The sequence below is a fragment of the Convolutriloba macropyga genome, chromosome 1 (assembly GCF_964194025.1).
Source record: "Convolutriloba macropyga chromosome 1, txConMacr16.3, whole genome shotgun sequence".
Classification (NCBI taxonomy): Eukaryota; Metazoa; Xenacoelomorpha; order Acoela; family Convolutidae; genus Convolutriloba; species Convolutriloba macropyga.
The window spans coordinates 63,989,005-64,007,811 of record NC_134468.1 but is presented as its reverse complement, the minus strand read 5'-3'; the positions used below and the strand labels follow the sequence as shown (position 1 = coordinate 64,007,811).

The window sequence follows — 18,807 nt, the reverse complement described above, 5'->3', positions numbered from 1 at the left end:
TACAACTATGCCGACATTTAAGAATGCCAAAACTGCAACTAATTTTAAAAGTGCCCAAATTGCCAGTACCAATTAATTATCCACTAAATGCGAGCGGAATTTATTGGGTACACTGATCAGCAACCAGGGCACACTGATCAGTCGTTCGGTTGTGACAGTTTCATATCAGTTCCACCGGCCGCTGAGACATGGGCATGGTCAGCATTTACAATTATTTACTCTATTTTAATCGCGTTTAAGGTTCCTTTCATAAATTGAAGAGCAATAAGTAATAACATAACCGACTAACCTAGGGCGAATTGCTCTCAAACGACCGGCGAGCGGTTGGCTTTGTCAGTAGCTAGGCACGCTTTAGTGAGGCTAGCTTTAGCTTAATCGAAGTTGGGTAAATGATTGCAGCAGGGGGGGGGGGTGCACCGGGGGGCTGATGGGGTGGTGACAGTGGGGGGGGGGGGGGGGGGGTTGGGGGAGGGGAGGGGAGAGGTATTAAATCTCTAAGCACCGCCCTTCGCACCATAAGTATACGTCTCCAAAACAGTTTTTGTGAATCGCATACGCGAAGACTAGTGAGCTGAAAGGCTCTAAGAGCACTTAAAGCCCGCTTGGCGCTAACTGTTTATCCTGTTTTTGAGGATGAAAAGTTAAAACGCGTCAGACGAAAAATTGGTCAAGCAAAAAATCGCATTAAAAGAGACCGACAGGACTAATATAATTGCTACAAACTTCGTTTGAGAGCAATTAACTGCAAACTTGACTTTGAAAGCAATTAAGAAGTCTCATTCCCAGTGCTCCATAATGGCTGGCTGGAAATTCTTGCTCTTCACTTCGTGCAGCGATGATTGATCGCGAAATATACTGCAACAAAATTAAAAACATATTCGACACTCTTAAACGTCGGCGCCACCGTAGGAACTTGCTCCGGAATCAAGCGATTAACTTATTTAGAAAATTATGATATTCGTGATTATGAACAGATTGCTCATTTTTAACTGATGGCTAATTATATACTACTTTGTGAAAATAATCATCGGAAAAACCAACAATTTTGGCATAATATCCCGTAGTCTTAACGGTTTATGAAGCGGTGGTATAGTAATAAAAGACAGACAAGGAGGCTCAGTAGTATGCGTTTGCACATAAAGTTCCAACCCCGCTAATCCATATTTTTGGCATAAATGTCTACCAAATGAGGAACAGATAGAAAACCCCAAAAATTCAAGTATTTTTCAAAAAAATGTGTCTGAACAAATATCACTTCCAACACAAATAACTCAAGAGAGTAAAAAATGTCGCATTAGATAGATGAGATCAGTCATTATTGAGAAAGCAAGTCAAGACTCACAACAAAATCAAACAACAATAACGACAAACATTAATTACATCTGAAACATTATGACAATTTTGAAAAAAGCTTAATAACAAGCTCAAAACAGCGTGGGTTAAAACTGAAACTAAGCAAAAAAACTTGTACTTCAGCACAAAAGGTATGGGACCACTCTATAAAAAGGCTCGGTAATAATAAGACAAAAAAGAACAAAAAAAAGTTTAAAAAAATGGCTTTTATTTTCAAAAACAATTGATTTCGAAGAAATGAAAACCAATAGATAGCAATTGAAAACATCCAATATGTTTATGATCACTTAAACTTCTATAGGAGGGTATCAAGACCTGTCATTTATAAACTGTTTAAGCGGTAACAAAAAGAACAACAAATAGAGACAAAAAAATCTCATTTAAAATTTGCGAGAAAACGCTGTCGAATCCGTAAAGCCAAATTTGGACCTCAAAATATTCAATTGAGCCTTAGCCGAACGCCAAAAATCTGGTATAGGCCTTCTCAGCAATGAGAATAGGTAACAAGTAGACCAAAAAGAGAAAAAAATGTTTTTTTTTCGAAAACCATTATTTTCAAAGTCATTCAAGCCAATAGCTACAAATTGAAATAAACAAATAGGTGTTGTTTATTCGTCTAAAGGAAGCGGTTGAGACCTGTAGTTAATCAGAATATGTCTTCCGGCTACAAAAAGAACGTTAAAAAATGAACCAAAATCAATAATAGTTTTTTTTGCGAAAAACCCGTGTCGAAGCCAGTAAATTCATTAAAAATTGTTTAAAAAACAGTAGATTTTGTACACTTTCTTCTTCCCTCAACAACAATGATGTCATTTATGAACTTTAATCAACGAGCCTAAGTAACAAAAGACAAAAAACAACAAAATTGCAAAGTTAAACAACGTTAAACAGTGTTTTTTTAATTGTTTTCAAAGTCAAGGCTATGTACTCAAATAAGAATAAAGGATCATTTGTTTTTTCTCGAAATGCCAATGATACTTGTCAATATCCAGGTAAATTCACGCGACTAAATTAACAAAGTAAAAACGATAGTAAAAACAATTGTGAAAAATTCATTTGAAGAAAGGGGTGTCGAAGCCGTTAAAACCAGAATCTATTCCTTTCAAGATTTTTATGTGTTCAATTGTGTCTTATTTTGAAGGCCGATAATCTAATATTTGAGCTGTCAATAATGTGAAAATGTGATAAAACGCGAATAAAAACGTGAAAAAGGCCAATACCCAAAATTAAAAAAAAAATTGTGAAATCTAGTCGTATCAAAGCCAGAAAACAATAACAACCGCAAAAAGAATAATATTGAAATCAGTAGAGAGAAGAGGAGGAAAAAACGTTCTGTCTTTACTGACACGAAGCTACAAGTTGACCAAATTAAGAGAAAAATAGTGGCAAGTTTCAATAAGCCATTGTTTATTTAAAAGCAAACAATTTAAAATGTCAAAACGACCATAATCTTTCGAGTAAACAAAGTAGATACATTAATTGAGAACTGTTTGGGAAGCCGTGTGGACCTATCAACAGATCAACAGTGAATTTTGATTTGAATCGTTTTGTTCTTCAATTAACAAAAAAGCTCGATTTTTTTTAAGAAAAAAGACCGACTGATTACAATCCGAATTGTTTATTGGATTGAAACGGTCAAAGATTAGACCAAAACCAGCCCCGGTGAAGCGGTTCGTCAATTTAGAACACTCATTTGTTTTCAGATTCTTTGAATTTTTAGATGCTTTGAATTTAATAGTTAAAAGATCAAAAATAAATGCTGCGTTTTTGATAATAATAATAATAGAGTACAGTTACCAAAAAACGTAAAAACTTTGATTCTAGACCGCTCTCAATGGAAGTGCAAGTAAAACTAGCTCCCTTTGTAGTTCACGTAGATTGTTTTTGTTGTTTTTGGGGTGTGCATTTTCCGGCAAATCTATTGAAATTGGACTAAAGAAGCTTATTTTGGGCAATTTTTGAAGAAAAAGGCTGAATTTCGGAATATTAAGCCAAATTTTAGCCAGAAGACTTAAATCAAAACAGTCAGAATTAGTTTTTTTGTATCTAAGAATAAAATTATCAGTACTATTTTTAAGAATTTTATACGAATTTTAGCAAAATTGACGAAATTTTAGGTGAAATTCCGGAAAATGTGAACAAAAACAACGGAAATCCGTCTATTATTCACAAAGCTTCAAACCTCGATTACTCCCTGTATAATACGAAAATAAAACAATCTTTGTAGTTCCACATTGTACGCTGGAAGGGCTTTTTAATGATATCACTCCCAACTCTGTACGATGAATTTCGATCGGTCAAAATTGTCTGATCAAAAAAAAAACATTTGAGCATATAGTTCCTCCCCCATCAAGAGGGGTCGGAACAATAATCAGCTCACGACGATGAAGTGAAGTTCCTTTTTAATTGGACTTTTTCCAAATAGCGGCTCTAAAACACCAGCATCAAAATTAAACTGGTTATTTTAATCCCGAGTGTTTTTAATGACGATCAGTTACCCTCCACATTTGTTCAAAGTTTGGCATCTCCTTGATAGCCTGATTTTTTTGCTGACTGGATTTTGGTGACTACAAATCTTATTAGAATTGATTTTTTAAAAGGTGAATCACCCGTTATATAGTTTTCGAAAATTTTAAAGCTTTTCAAAAAATTAAAACCTAAAATTTTGGAAAACGTTTTGATATATATTATTCAGAAAAAGAGTTACCTAGCCTGACCCATTACGGCTTATTTTACAGCAAAAAAATTTTTTTTTAAAAATTCAGTGCCACTTATTTCTGAGTGCGATTTATATTAAATTAGTTGTGTATGTGTTTACTAACCAACTCAGTTCAGTTTAAAATTTGAATGGTAAATAATTAACTTAATAACATTGAATAGATTTGCTTAACACCCTCAAAATCTAAAATTGCATTTCATCGAAACAAGAGTGTGTAGGTATATTGAAAGCACTTTTAAAATATTTTCCTTAAAAAAATTTTAAAAATCGAGACACTATTGTAACACTAAAATTGATTTAAAACAGAAATTTTTATTGATTATAACTTTATATGGATCAAATTTTCGTTGAAATGTGTGATACTTTCGGACCGTAGCTCTGCTAGCTCTCAATACTATGCTAGCTGGAAAATAGTAGAGGCTGCCTTTATACGACCCCGAAATATTACTTTCGACCGTCACGTCTTTCTTATCACGAAGCAACTTTGAGGCGAAGATGTCGAACAATTTTAAGGAAAGCTCAAGAAACTGGCCGAAAAAAATTATTTTGAGAACAATGAGGAAACACTGATACGTGATGTGTTCATCACAAACCTAATTGATCCAGAGTTTCAAAAGGAACTTCTTAAACAGACAGTTGAGCCGCGACACGCGTTGGATGTGGCAATAAACATGAAACTCGGGATGTGAAATCAACATCAAAAACAACAACATAATAAGACCCTCATTCCAGCTAGCGTAAACGCGATTCAGTATCCCCTTGGTTTTCGATCATCCAATTGGTCACTCTCGAACATTTTCCACAAACACGGTGATCGGACATCTCTCTTTTGTTCGAATTATGGTGTAAACTGGCTTCCAAACCATCGGGATAAGTGCATCGCTAAGGGCAAAGCATGCAATAACTGCTGCTTGTTAAATCATTTCGCTAAAGTTTGTAGTAAACAAAAGAAATCGAGGCTACAAAATCCAAAGAGAATATCTGTGAATACATTGGATGAAGACCCACTTCCTGAAGATTCGGTAAACTTTCTTCATTTTCCAAAATTCTACGAATCTGACTATAGCAGCGGGGAGAACAATATGGTTGCCCTAATTCAAAATGATATTGCAAAAATATAACCCCTAAACATGCCGATCAAAATTGGCAACTTTTCAACTACACTTCTCGTGGACTCCGGGAGTGCGTGCAGCATTCTTAATCAGTTACTCCCGTCTTGGGTGGTCAGTAGCAGTTCACATGTATTCTGGGTCCGTCACAACGCAAATCCACAGCGCAAAACCTTCTCTAATGAATCAAATTGTATCAAAGGCAAAATACAAACTCCTGTATCGAGTAGCGGTTGGAACTCACGGTCAGCTACATTCACGGTTGTCGCTGATGATTTCAAATCTCTAATTGGTTGTGATTTGTTCGACCAATTAGGACTAGCAGTAAGCAGTCATCCTCGTCTTCCGGTAATCAAATCAATACAATTTCACCATACTCGGAATTCAAAGAGCTTATAGCGTTAAAATTCCCTAACATAATGTCCCGTATTGGACGTTCAAAAATTCATGTTGCAAAATCAAAATTCCACAAAAACGTTTAAGCTAGACACCAGAAAATTAGACGCATGCCCAATAATTTACCCTTTAAGATGAAATTAATAATGAACTCAGAAAACCAATGGATGGAAAACACTTAATAAAACTCACTAATTGTCCTGATAACTTTTTTCTCTCCCCAATAGTGGTTACTGTTAAAAAAGATCAGTCAATTAAACTTGTATTTGATTCAAAGTATTAAATAAAGTAATTCACAAAAATAAATATCAAATGCCCAACATTGATACGCTCATTGAATCTATATCTCAACAAATTAGTGATCCCGCGTCACAAAACACCTCTTATTTCTCTACGCCAGGTTTAAAGTACGCGTATGTCCAACTAAACCTAGACCCGAAAACAGCTAAACATTGCAATTTTAATATGATCAGCGCAGATATGACAGCTACAAACTGATTTCAAACTGGGTTCTATGGTTACACTAGGTTATGGATTACACTTCAATTGGCTTGAATACATAGTGTTTTCTTGATGACATCTTAATTGTGAGTAAAAGATCGGGGGAAGAACACAAACATTGTGTGCTAAATTGTCTTAAACGTTTGGATGAAGGACATATAAAGATTGTTCATCCAAAATGCCAATTTTCTCAATTAGAAATTGACTGGTTTGTCTATTGTATTTCACAATCTGGTACTTCGCCCATCGAGAGCAAAACTTTGGCTATCTTGATCCTTGAAGCACCAAAGACATTAAAAAACTTCGATCTTTTCTTGCTTTGGTAGATTATATTAGAAGATTTATTCTTAATCTTGCACCAATTAGCCACCCATTACGTCCGCTGTTGCAAAATCATCTGAATTTATCTAGATTTAAGCACATGAAAATGGTTTTTATGATATAAAGAATTGCATTGCGAACGCAACTGAAAATTTTTACTACAACAAGCAACTCGAAACACGCGTCAAAAGTGATGCATTTCGTTCTGGTCTTGGGGCAGCGCTTGAACAATTAACATTTGACGGATGGAAACCGATTGCGTTTATATCTAGATTTTGAAATTCTTTTGACAAGTGATACAGCGTTAACGAATTAGAACTTCTCGGGGTAGTGTGGTCTATTTGATGTTTCAGAAACCACCTGTACGGGAAACACTTTACAGTAATTACAGACCACAGAGCCCTTCTTTCTATATTGAAAGAAAATCGATCAAATAAATCATACAATAGTTGTTTAACCCACTGGATAGATAGACTTTTACCCTTCAAGTCTGATATCGAACATATGCCAGGGGCAAAAACTACATTTCACGACATCCAAATCAAAAAGTTAAAAAAAAAATCTGCGCCGCAAAAACACTTTACAAACATTAGATATAATTTAAGCATTTCTAAATATGTATATCCCGCGCCGCAAATAGCAATGAACACTCCACTCGCTAAGCGAAATTCACCTCAAATCAAGCAATCCTTCCACAATCGGATTAAAAATCATTTCGCGGGGCTAGATACTCATTTCTTTAAGCTTATTTTCCCTCTAATTAAGAGACATTCCGATATTTTCCAGAGTCACTACCCAACAATAAAATCAGCAATTTTTGCCTAAGCTAACTCTAGAATTCAGTCGCATAAATCTCAAATTCAATCTCACTTTCATTCAACCATAGAATCTGATATCAACCCCTTCGATATAAACAAAACCACATTGCCTTCTAAGAAGCGAATTTCTCGAGTTTAATTTATTGACTCCCCCGCCCGGCGAATCCACCTTCAACTCCCCCGTCATCGTCTTGCACAGCGAATCCTCTTCCAAGCCCAACTAACCCAACCTCCCCGGCAGTATCATCCGGCGTTGGCGCACCTCTAACTCTTAGCCCTCAAAACCCCACATTTGATGATATCACCGGAAGATATTCAATAAATCTCTAATTGCCTCATTCACTAGCGAAGACGCAGTCCTTAAAGAATTACGCGATTGCATATTAAATAATAACGAAGGGCGCCTGAAAAAATTACCCGTAAATCCACTCCTATTGGAGAGATTTACATGTTCGCTCTGGCTGCGTCTGTACAGACGAAAAAGTGGCATTTCCTATTATCCTCCGCGAAGATCTTTTAGACAACGTTCACTCGAGCCACACAGGTACCTGGGGAATGATATGCATGACCACGCGCTGCTGGTGGCCATACATGAACCGCGAGCTCATTGTTAAATCAACAGAATGTAAACCTTGCACGGCAATCGGTAAGAATCTAAAATCTGTTATTCCCGCGAAGCAATTTTAACCCCATGTATCATGTGCTGAATCGAATCAGGAAATTCAAATTTATTTTGGAGGAACAATTTTTGATGAAAACGGGAATAAAATATATTTCTTAACGGCGATGGATCGTTTCTCTAAATACCCTACTGCATGCATTTATGAAAAAACCAACAATCCCAATGGGTTAAAGTTTGTGGATATGTATATTGAAATTCATGGAATTCCTCGCTCTATTCGTTTGGATCAAGCAAATTCTCTTGTTGGAAATCAAATAAAGACCTTCTGCAATAGAAATTGCATTGAAATTTTTGAATCTCCTGTTAACGATCATCGTGCTATTTGTTTGATAGAAAGACTAACTCAGACGATTTAGAATTTACTGGCATGTATCAAAGAAGAGTAATCGGCTAAAAACTCAATCAAAATAAAGCATGCAAGAAAGATCATTATTCACCAATTGCAAATATGTAAACAAAAGGTAACAAAATCCTCGCCCTTCGAAGCGAATTTTGGTAAAAAGCCTAATATCCCGCTGAGCGTAATCTCTACCAAACCTAAATTATCTAAACTCTCTTACGAGAATTTTATAAACCACTATTTAGATGTCGACACTGTTACTCCTGACGACATTCTGTCAGATCACAAATGGATCAACGGCTACTAGAGTGACATTGAGTTTGGGAAGGGTATGATTTGGGCTACGAGAGGCGCCAACGAACGTAGGAGGCAAAGCAGAGACGGGGAGTCAAGGTTTCTTCGCTCTGGAACAAGCCGATTTTTTCTTATCACAGATAGAGCGGTTCAGGCGCATTTGGCTTGGAAAATACACGGCAAAATACGATCCAAGAAAAACCTTGAGGGACTCTACGAGGTATTAGCCCCAGGATCAAACATCCTAAAACTGGGCCCTACTACGTCCACCATCAAAGAACCGGGCAAAGCAATCGTATTCGTGAGGAACAGTGACGTTGCTAAGTTTGGCACCTTACAAGAACGGCAAACTCCCCTGAAAGTATATGCCGATCGTCGCGGGCCTCGAACCTGCGAAAAAATTATCGAGGAACATATTCAGAGCCACATTAAGCAGTTTACTCGAAAAATCAAGTACTACAAGAAGATGAGACAGCGCAGGCAAAAACCCGGCAGTGGAGTTCTTCTTCGCGCTCAAATATTGCACGCGCGATGCGAGGACGTATTCCAAGGGTACAAAACTTTCCAGCGCTGCGATATCAACACAACACCAACCAAGCCGACTCGCAGAGCGAATAGGTCCTACCATAAACTTCGGCCTCAACATCAGCACTCCAACAAGTAACACGAGCAACTCATACGACGCAGAACAAACGTTCCTCAGATGGAAATTGTCGTAGTCCCTCATATTAACTTTCCAAAAAATTCCTCGTCGAATTCTGCAATAGCAGCACTGCCAAACCAACCATGCAGGTCAGGTGTTGTTTAAAACTATCAACCTACATCCGTATCGGTGGTTGAAACAGTGCAGACCACTGCTGACGAGCTACCCGAGGAGGATAACATTTCTCCAGTAATTGGAGAAGCATCGGCACCTGACACACGAATTCGCTCTCCGGTCGATCAGCAGAACCCGACAATCGATGAAGACGTTCGATCGATGACGGTATATGAAGCGGAACATCAAGAGAGCTATGATTGAACTTTATAAATCAAACACCTACACTCATGAACTCATAATTTTACATTATATATTTATTATTAGTTATGATAATTGATGCATATATCGTTATTATCTATTTAACCGGGGACCAAATGTTTATTTCTAAATATTGTTAATATTACTATATACACAGATGAAGTTGTCCGATACGTACAACTTTTGTTTTTGGCATCAAGGGGTATGTGATACCTGAGTATGTATCTTTATTTAATTTATTCAGTCCAGTAAAATTAAATACAGTGTATTAATTTAGTTCAATTTAATTTGCCCTTCATTTCTTGTTCTTCTACTTAGTTCAAATTTCCTGTCACGAGTTGCCTTTTATTCATTCACTTTTTGTTTCCCGCGTTGTGATCAGAAATGTCTGATCATACGTTCATGTTTTGTTTATAAGTACTTCAGTTATACTCTCGCTTATTCAGATTCAGTTGCTTCTCTTTCCTCTTGATCTCGCGCCGCAAGTTCAGCAATAGAACTAAGTTGTGATTTCGCACCGCGAAATTCAATTTGCAAAGTAATAGGCTCGCGCACCGCGAAACCATATAAAAATTAAATAGAGTACCACATGGGGTGCAAAATTAGGTGGGGAGCGCTAGCAGAAAAGATCCCATTTGTCAATTTCAAAACATTTTGTAGTGGAAAACTTTGAGAATTTTTCCCCTTGAAAATCGGTCACAAGATCTACGTTATGAGCAGTGTTATCATGCATGTTTTAACCGAGTATCCTTGCTTTTGGCAATAAGGGAAGCAACTATTCGTATAAGCTTTTTAAAATTTGGAGCTTTGAAATTGTTAAGTTTTGACCAGTTATCCCGAATATTTTTTTTTCTTTCTGTTTTCTTACCCTAAACTGTATCAACAATTTCTCAAAAGCCTTGAATGGTAGATTTGGTTTTGTTTCTCTGTTTCTTGTTTGACTTCTTTAGGAAGCGAAGTAGTTCAAACAAAACCGTTAATGGTGGGGTGAGCTTTTCAGATCCTCACTGCCTAATTTTTTGAAATCTTTTTTTACACGCTTAGCTGATTGTGGGCGTTTTCTGAATTTAAGAACTCTGCACTTATTGAAAAGCCACCATTATCGTTTGATTTGAAGTAACAGGTTCATCAAATTCTTAATGTACATAAATTTTTGGAACGTTTTGCTCGTCAGTGTTTCGATGTAGCCTCTAAAATCTACGTGTGCGGACTTCATGTACAATTACTCATAACAGTTTAGCCCTGAATAGTTTACTTGAAGCCTTTTTCTCTCTCTAGTTAGCGGCGTATACAATTGAAATACATTGGGGTTATAGGAGACTTTATTATCTCAGTCGGATTTGTAAAATAGTTTAGTTCAGTACAGAAGAGCGAAAGTTCAGTACACTATTTGTAATATCAGAAGAGCGAAAGAAGAGCGAAAGTTCAGTACACTATTTGTAATATCTTCATCAAAAAGTGAACTGAATGCATTTATGAAATTTAATACCTGTAGAAAAACCTTCATAAAATGTTGGCTTTCTGAATCTCACGTTTTGTACGTTTAGTACTAAATAATTAAAACGCAACCCGTATCCGTATGCTAAGCAAGTAATGAACAAACAGAGAACTCTGTTCATTCGAAAAAAATAATATCAATAAAAAAAATTTGTACATGGACTGCTAGGTGACATCTGAGAAGAGCAATTGTCTTTCGTAAGGAGATTTATTTGACTAAAGCAATTCAATACAATTGCCCGAAGAGGCAGCCGGTTCTAATCAATTTTATTTTTCCATCATCAAATCAGTATAAAGTGGGCTATTTCTTTGTTCAGTCACAAATTTATAGCAAATCGTAATCAGTTCCTTTTAATCGCAACGTCTGTCTATGATCGTCTCTTTTCTGGTGAACTTCTTGGAAAATCAACTGATGTTCTATTCGATATTATTCAAAAATTACAATGACCACTCAAGTGTCTGAGTGATTTTGTATTTGTATTATGGTATCAAGAGTAATGATATATTAGTAGTGATGACGTGTCATGGGAGTGTTTAGCTGAGTGAATGAATGTGTGAATGATCATTTGATCAGAATCAGCATCCGATGCTGTTTGAGATCCATGCATTGGCACAGAGTGTCTCTAGATCTTCAGGTAGTGGCTTCACGTCACTCTCCAAATTCCTCCTCCTTGTTATGAAACTCAATAGTCTCTCTGTGTCCAGTCGCCCTCTAGAGTTTCCCGGCTCCAACTGGGTTGTGTAATCCCCGCTAAAAAGGCGTGAATTCTTAATTTAGGCCCAACATTTGGAGATAACAAGGGAAAAAGTCTGGGAGCTTTGTTTCCAAGATACTACAAATAGCCTCGACGCTATCATCGTTAGATATTCATTAGACCATGTTGAACGCATATGCGGGCGGTTGTGGGGGGGGGGGGGTCTTGTCAAGATTACACATATGAGGACATTTTCGAAGAGAGAGCTAAATTCTGCTCATGATTGATTTTGAACGCGCCAAGCTCTGATCATATAAATAGATGAATCTGATTTGGATTTAACAAAGGGGGCCTTAGGAATGCTGACAAAGTTGAGTTTCCTTTCAATTGTTCTTCAGAGTGTATTGAAGAAGTGTGGATGAATTTTGCAGAGTCAGTTCTTAGCAGGGTGTAATGCTGATTGTATTATTTGCTACTATGGCGAGTGTATTACTGTTTATTGTTACGCGAAGTTCATAATTGAATACAAAAACGGGGTTTTAAAGATGTTCAATGAGATTTGAGTTTTGAGGTTTTTCAAAAAGAATTTCTTGCTGCTTCTTTTGCTAGTCTGTATTTTATATTAATGTCAGACAATTGTATTTCATTTTTAATTGATCGCCGTTAGCATGGTAAATGTTTTCAAAAGACAATGGTTGAAGCAAAACTTGTTTACAAATTTGTTGCATTTTACTGTCACAAGCGTCGCAGTAATTGCCTTAAAGGGATTGCCTTAAATAATTGCCTGCCCCCTTTGGTACCTTTTCAACAATCCCCCTTCTGTACTATACTTTACCACAATATTACTTGGCCTACAGTTTAGATAGCCGAATAGCAGTTTAAGTGCAGCTGCGGACCGCTGTTCACGACCATGCCTCTCATGCGCTGTGGGATATAATCCGGAAATCGCGGATCGGTTATTGCGGCAAAGCCGCGAAGCGCGCCCAGCGACCCCACCAGTTGGAAACTCTTTTCGCATTTTACGCCAATTCGGCTAATTAAAATATTATGGCGTTTTATATTCTATTCAGTTTAACATAGTATGCGCATACATGCAAAGTTATTGGTCGTCTCTGATTGGTTTATAAATTGCTCGCCTAAATTCTGTTCAAGAACAGCCTCCTTTTGCAAAAGAGGAGGGGCAATTGTTGAAAAGATCCCCTTAAAGTACTTAGATCAAAACTGTCTTTTTTAAAGCGTTGACTCCTGGATACTTTCAAAACAAATTACATGCAGTTTTTTTGCGCGTCTTGAGATTTTTTCTAATAGTCGTTGTCCAGCTAAATAGTTGATGTTGTCGTTCTTTGTGGTGGCTATTGTATTATTTTGAGTTTTGAGGCAAACTTGAAGGACAATGTCAAAAAACAAAAAAAAAATACGTCAGATTTTTCCCTAAACATATTTTGCAAGGTGTGCTTATCAAATTTTTCAGTTGGATAACCTTTATTGTCTTTTCGAGATCGTTAGGTACATTAATTGATGGAAGACGCTGCTATTGAAAGCAAAACAATCATTAATTGGGAAAAATATGCGTTGCTCCAGATTCCACCAGAATGTAAGAAAGACCTTATGAGCTTATTTACCACATATTCTCTTTTAACATCACTGTACGTCGTGATGAGAAAGCTATGCGTTAATCGTTATGTTGTGGAAAACAAAAACTTTGTCTTGTTGCATAACGTAACGTAACCATTTTTCACTGTTTTGCATTCAATTATTTTAAATCTTCCCTCTCTCAAATTTAATTAGTAAAAAGTTGAGACCCATTTCAACGTCTTGATTGGTTTTGTGAGCCGTGATATGCGTTATTGCAAAACTGCTAATGGTCTTTTTAATCCACAAATAGTTTTGCGGTGGACAGTTCTGTAATTAATGAGCAATTAAGATTTCTTTAATTTCGGTCCAATATACCTGTCAACTATCACGGTTATCAAATACTGCTCCATGCGTGAATAACAGTGACGGTGCGGAAAAGTGAATGTGAGAAATTTTTGTGCCGCACACACACACACACACACACACACACACACACACACACACACACACACACACACACACACAAACACACACACACACACACACACACACACGCACACTCACATACAGAATCAAAAAAGCAAGCCTTGATTTTAAAATTTTTAATCTTTGACCAAACAAAGAGGGAAATTACCGTTTTGGAGCTATGTTTATGAAGCTTTTACAATTTCTGTCATGTGAGAATGTTTTTTTATTGGGAACGTAAGAAATGGCCGTTTTTCTACCGGAATTAGTGATTAGTATGTGTTACCTTGAGTGTATCCAAGTGTGTGCCTTGCATGTCTCTAGCGAGTATCTCTGGTTGGGAGATGAACGCAGCAGATTGTGAATGAAGTCCTGTGCCTCAAACGACACTGAACTGAAGTGCTCCTGAAATACAAAGCATTCCATTGAAGCACAACTAACTGCATGAAAACTTGGACGAGCTATGTTTGTTTCTTTCCTCATAGGATTGTTACAGCCGAACTATTTGCCTATGATAGTTAGAAAGTGTCAAATATCTACCTATAGAAACTATTGTTGTTAATATATCAGTACTTAAATAAAAATAAATTCTTCTTCTTCATCAGTACTCTTGAAGACGTAAGTTCACTTTTCAGCTTGTCTTTTCACCTATAACTTTTTCATTATCCTGACCTTCCTTGCTAGAAGAACCAATGTTGCGCACACTATTAATAATGGCCAATGCTACCGCTCTTCATACACACTGAAGCACGTTCTATTTTTTCACTTCAGCTTTGTTGATAACATTAAGAGTAGATGCGAACCTTGTTGAATGTGACGTCAGCAGTGACGATGTTGAGTGCAGTCTGGTGAGTGTCTTCGTCTAGGAAGGGAGAGAGGCCAGAGAGGAGGACAAAGCCAATGCAGCCCAGGGACCACAGGTCAGAGGCACACGACACAACTACACCAAATATATACTATGATGAGTATTAACCAAGTATAGCTTACGTGACTTTGATGAAGTCAGAAAGAAAACCTGGCGTTCGTCGAGAGCAGCGTTCCAAAAATTCCAGCCAAAATTTTGAAGCAACATTAGAGGAGTCACGCAACGTTGCTTGAAACACGCAACTTGCAAGTTTTGAAACCTGGAACTGTATATAGGAAAACATGTCACTTTAGAATCCGGCACTGCGGAAATCTGGCATTTTAAAACTTACGCGTGCGCGGTTCAATAGAAGGGATGATAAAAAACAAATGCAATTTTCGAGCACCTGTATTCCAACATCGTATTACAACACACTCATAATAATTACAGATAATTTCCGTATATTATGACTTGAGCAAAATAGGGACACCACTAACCTTTAGATGAGTAGACTGAAAAAGTCTGAGACCTCAAAACTTGCATCTCTTGCGAGTCTTGATGCCATCAAAGTAATAAAAATGTTTCTTCTACTGCGCTAGTGAAGCTTATATAATGACCTTTTTTGCAGAGTATTTCTGGTGGTTTGAACTCGAAGTTTCCGTAGACTGGGGCTATGTAGTTTGTGGAAGTCCCATCAAATATGCTCACAGACTCGCCAAAGTCACAAATCACCAATCTGGAATAAGAAAGAAAGTGAGTGCGTAAAATTTGATTCAAAGAATTGAGAATGGACTGATAACGCAACAGCTAGAACCACCAGCTTCTTCTTTGATTAAGTCTACATTACCTCAGTTTCGATAATTTTGGTCAAGCATAAATGTTCCGGGAATTATCCGGAAAAAGCCTAAATAAGAGGACTCGCTGACCCAGGTGGGTATTCAAATGTATCATATCCGCTCCGTTAATATATTTAAAAAAGGTCTTCAAATCTGATCCAACAGCTTTTCGTCTATTATTGATCATTTGATGCGATCGATTATTATTATTGTTGGGACCAAATCTAGCCATTTTGGAGGCCCCAATTGAATACTGTTGATGAACTTGTCAGTTGGAAGCATCTGTCGAAATATGACTTGATTATTGATTCCAATGTCTTCAAAATTATCTACCAGAACCAGTCTACAGATTTCATTGGAATGGAGTGTTTTACTTGATAAATAGCGGCTTCTACCAAGTATCAACACTCGTATGTTTCCGTCATACTCTTAACTAAGGCGAGAAATTGACATAAAAAACGAACGCCTAATTGGTGACTAATTACTTAGAAATCACGGCCTAATAATTGGCGATTAAAAAGTTGGAGGCTAGTTTTTACCTATATCATGACGAAATTAGGTCTAAGAAATTAATTAAAAAAGTTGTTTTATCTATCGAGCGCGTACCGATCTGCGATACTTCGAATTTGGCCTTCCAATTGAACCGACTTAAAAATTTAAATAACTTTGAATCAATTTTTTCCTGCTGAATATACTGACAACAATGGTGTCAGGACGAAAGACCCGAAATGAACCTAATATTTTACCTTCTAGTCAGAAATATAAGAAAAACTAATTAGAACAATAGTGCCTATTTTTATCAAACATATAGTTGATTAAATTAATATCAGGGCAGCTAGGACCTGTGGACATAAAAAACTATGGGGTCTACTTTATTTTACCCCAAAACATTTAACCCCATTAACTTAACACCGTATACGTTCACCAACAGTCATTTAACACCAACATTTATTCAGACGGAAATCGGTTCAATACCGAAATCTTTCATCTGAACGACTAGCAAGGCTAAATTTCAGAGCTATATTGCTAACTCAAATAACAAAAAACTACGGAACACCAAGAGGGCGGCGTTAAACAACTTACATTTTTTGAAGAAAGAATAAAGACGAGACAGCTTTCTTAACTTAAAGTTTTTGATCGAAAAATAAGACACCTGACAAGTCTGACCTCTTTTTTGTTGCAACTTGTTTTGAATCTAATTGTTCAGAAATTGTCATGTTGATTTCAATAATCATGTTGGTTTCAAGATGCAATAAAAACAATAACACAAATGTTCTAGAATTCGGTACACTTTTTAATTTAATTAACTAAGTCGCTGGTTGTTTTTTTTGCGTTTAAATATTGAGTCCGGAGCTTTTTTTCTTTACAATTATAAACCTCAAATTTACAGATTAAAATTGGGGTGAAGAAACTCAGGGGTCTCAATATGGGTGCTTTATATTTCATATAAGTTGCTAGTGTGGGCAGCAGTCTTCGTCTGTCAAGAAATGAATCCCACTGATCTGTCGGGGCAGAACTTGCGAGAATGCTAATTTTCTGCAATGTTCTGCAAGACAAGTACAATCGCCCTCGCTTTTTCGCATCAAAAACTGTCTTGTCAAAATATCTTTTCTTTTAGAGAAACACTTTTGGTCTCCCGACCGTTGGGCTATGAGACAATTGTAACAAACCGAATTGTATGGAAATTGGCGGGAAATTGCAAAATATTGCAAAAACATCTTACTCTTTCTTAGCTTTACTTTATTTAATGGAATCTTAGTGCAGGTTTCCATAAGGCGTTCAACAAAAGACATGTTATCAAACTGTTTTGCCAGGAAAAGGTTTCATAATAATGACAAATTTCTTACAGCTCTTGCAATTGCTTTCTTAAACAAGCTCTCAAGCAAGACAGGAATAGACATAAAGCTAAAGATAGGGGTGATGGAAGTGGGATTTGATTGTGCGGGTGATCAGATACTGTGAAAACCCAATTGCGAGATTTCATATTCAAACCTGATAACATATCTGAAGACTCTGCAAAATGAACGAGCGATGAAAAAGGTTAAACTGGTTAGGCAAAACAACTGCTTCCATTTCACCGGATTGTGGACAAAATGGGCCAATTTTGCCAGAAAACGGGAAGGGTTTTGAAGTTCGGTTGCTATCGTTTTCAGCATCTTCGCCTTTCAGTTTACAAATTATTTCCCTAGAGAAATATCCTAGCATTGCTTTAACTATGTGATTCAGTTTGAAGTATCAACTTTAATCTCCCACCTTGTTTCCTCTGAGATGACTACATTCTCTGGTTTCAAATCCAGGTGTATGATGCCAGCTGCGTGGATGAAAGACAGTCCCGCAATCAGTTGCTGCATGAAATTACACGCCACACTCTCCGTGTATTTATCAGCCAAAGTGTCTGTAATGTACGGCATCAACTGGTACTTCGAATAACTAGGCATGATCAAAATAAAACTGGTTTCACTCTCAAATGCCTGCAATATTTTACAAGTGTAAGGACAACGTTGTAGTAAATGCATAACTTGACATTCCATTTCAGTCGCGTTTCTACTCAACATTTGTTTGGGGACAAATTTGGCCGCAAAATAATTTCTGGTGGTTTTGTGCTGAACTCTTTTCACTTTTGAAAACCGCCCACGCGCTATTTCTTCTTCGACAGAGTAAAACAAGTCGAAATGGTCTATAAATTTCATCGAGTTAACTATTGATGCTGGTAAGCCATTAGTTGGGCTTTTGGGTGAGGAAGGCGAACCAACATTGGAGGACGAGCTTTGGTTAGGTTGACCAGTTACCAAGTCATTAATACTTGTAGAAATGGGTCGAAACAAGATTCCACTTCTTATTTGACTTCGGGCTAATTTTCTTCTTCCTCGCTCCTGGTGTAATTCATAGGAATTGTGTATGGTTCCGATTCGGGTCCGATGGAGTATAAGCCCATAGAGTTGTGAGAGATTATTCTAAAGATACAGATCATGCCCGGTCGAAGCTTTGTGACTTCAAACTCCGTTTTTCGAACGTTCGCCTCTCCAGCGAACTCGAATTGGTCTGTTTCATTGTTGAGCAGTTCGATAGTATAGCGTGTAATGGGGTGAGCGCCTCTGAAATATTGCAATAGCTTAAAATATTGGGGAAACTAAAGCACGCATATTGATTTTAAAACTGTCAAAAAGACGGAGAAGATGCAATAATCTAACTTTTCCGTGACAACCTTATTAGCTAACTTCTTTTGTCATCAACTGAAAATGGTTGTGAGTCTATAAACTAAAGGTTTGCTCTAATGCTGCTAAATATTCAACATGCATGGACTGAGCTGAAGGCCTGTGATTAAAACTGAAATAATCAACAAA

At 37.1% G+C, this 18,807-nt stretch overlaps 1 pseudogene; it reads right to left on the bottom strand.

The window, feature by feature from the left end:
• Positions 1–11,458: 11,458 nt before the first annotated feature.
• LOC142345711 (kalirin-like) overlaps positions 11,459–18,807 on the bottom strand; it is a 56,417-nt pseudogene continuing 49,068 nt past the window's right edge.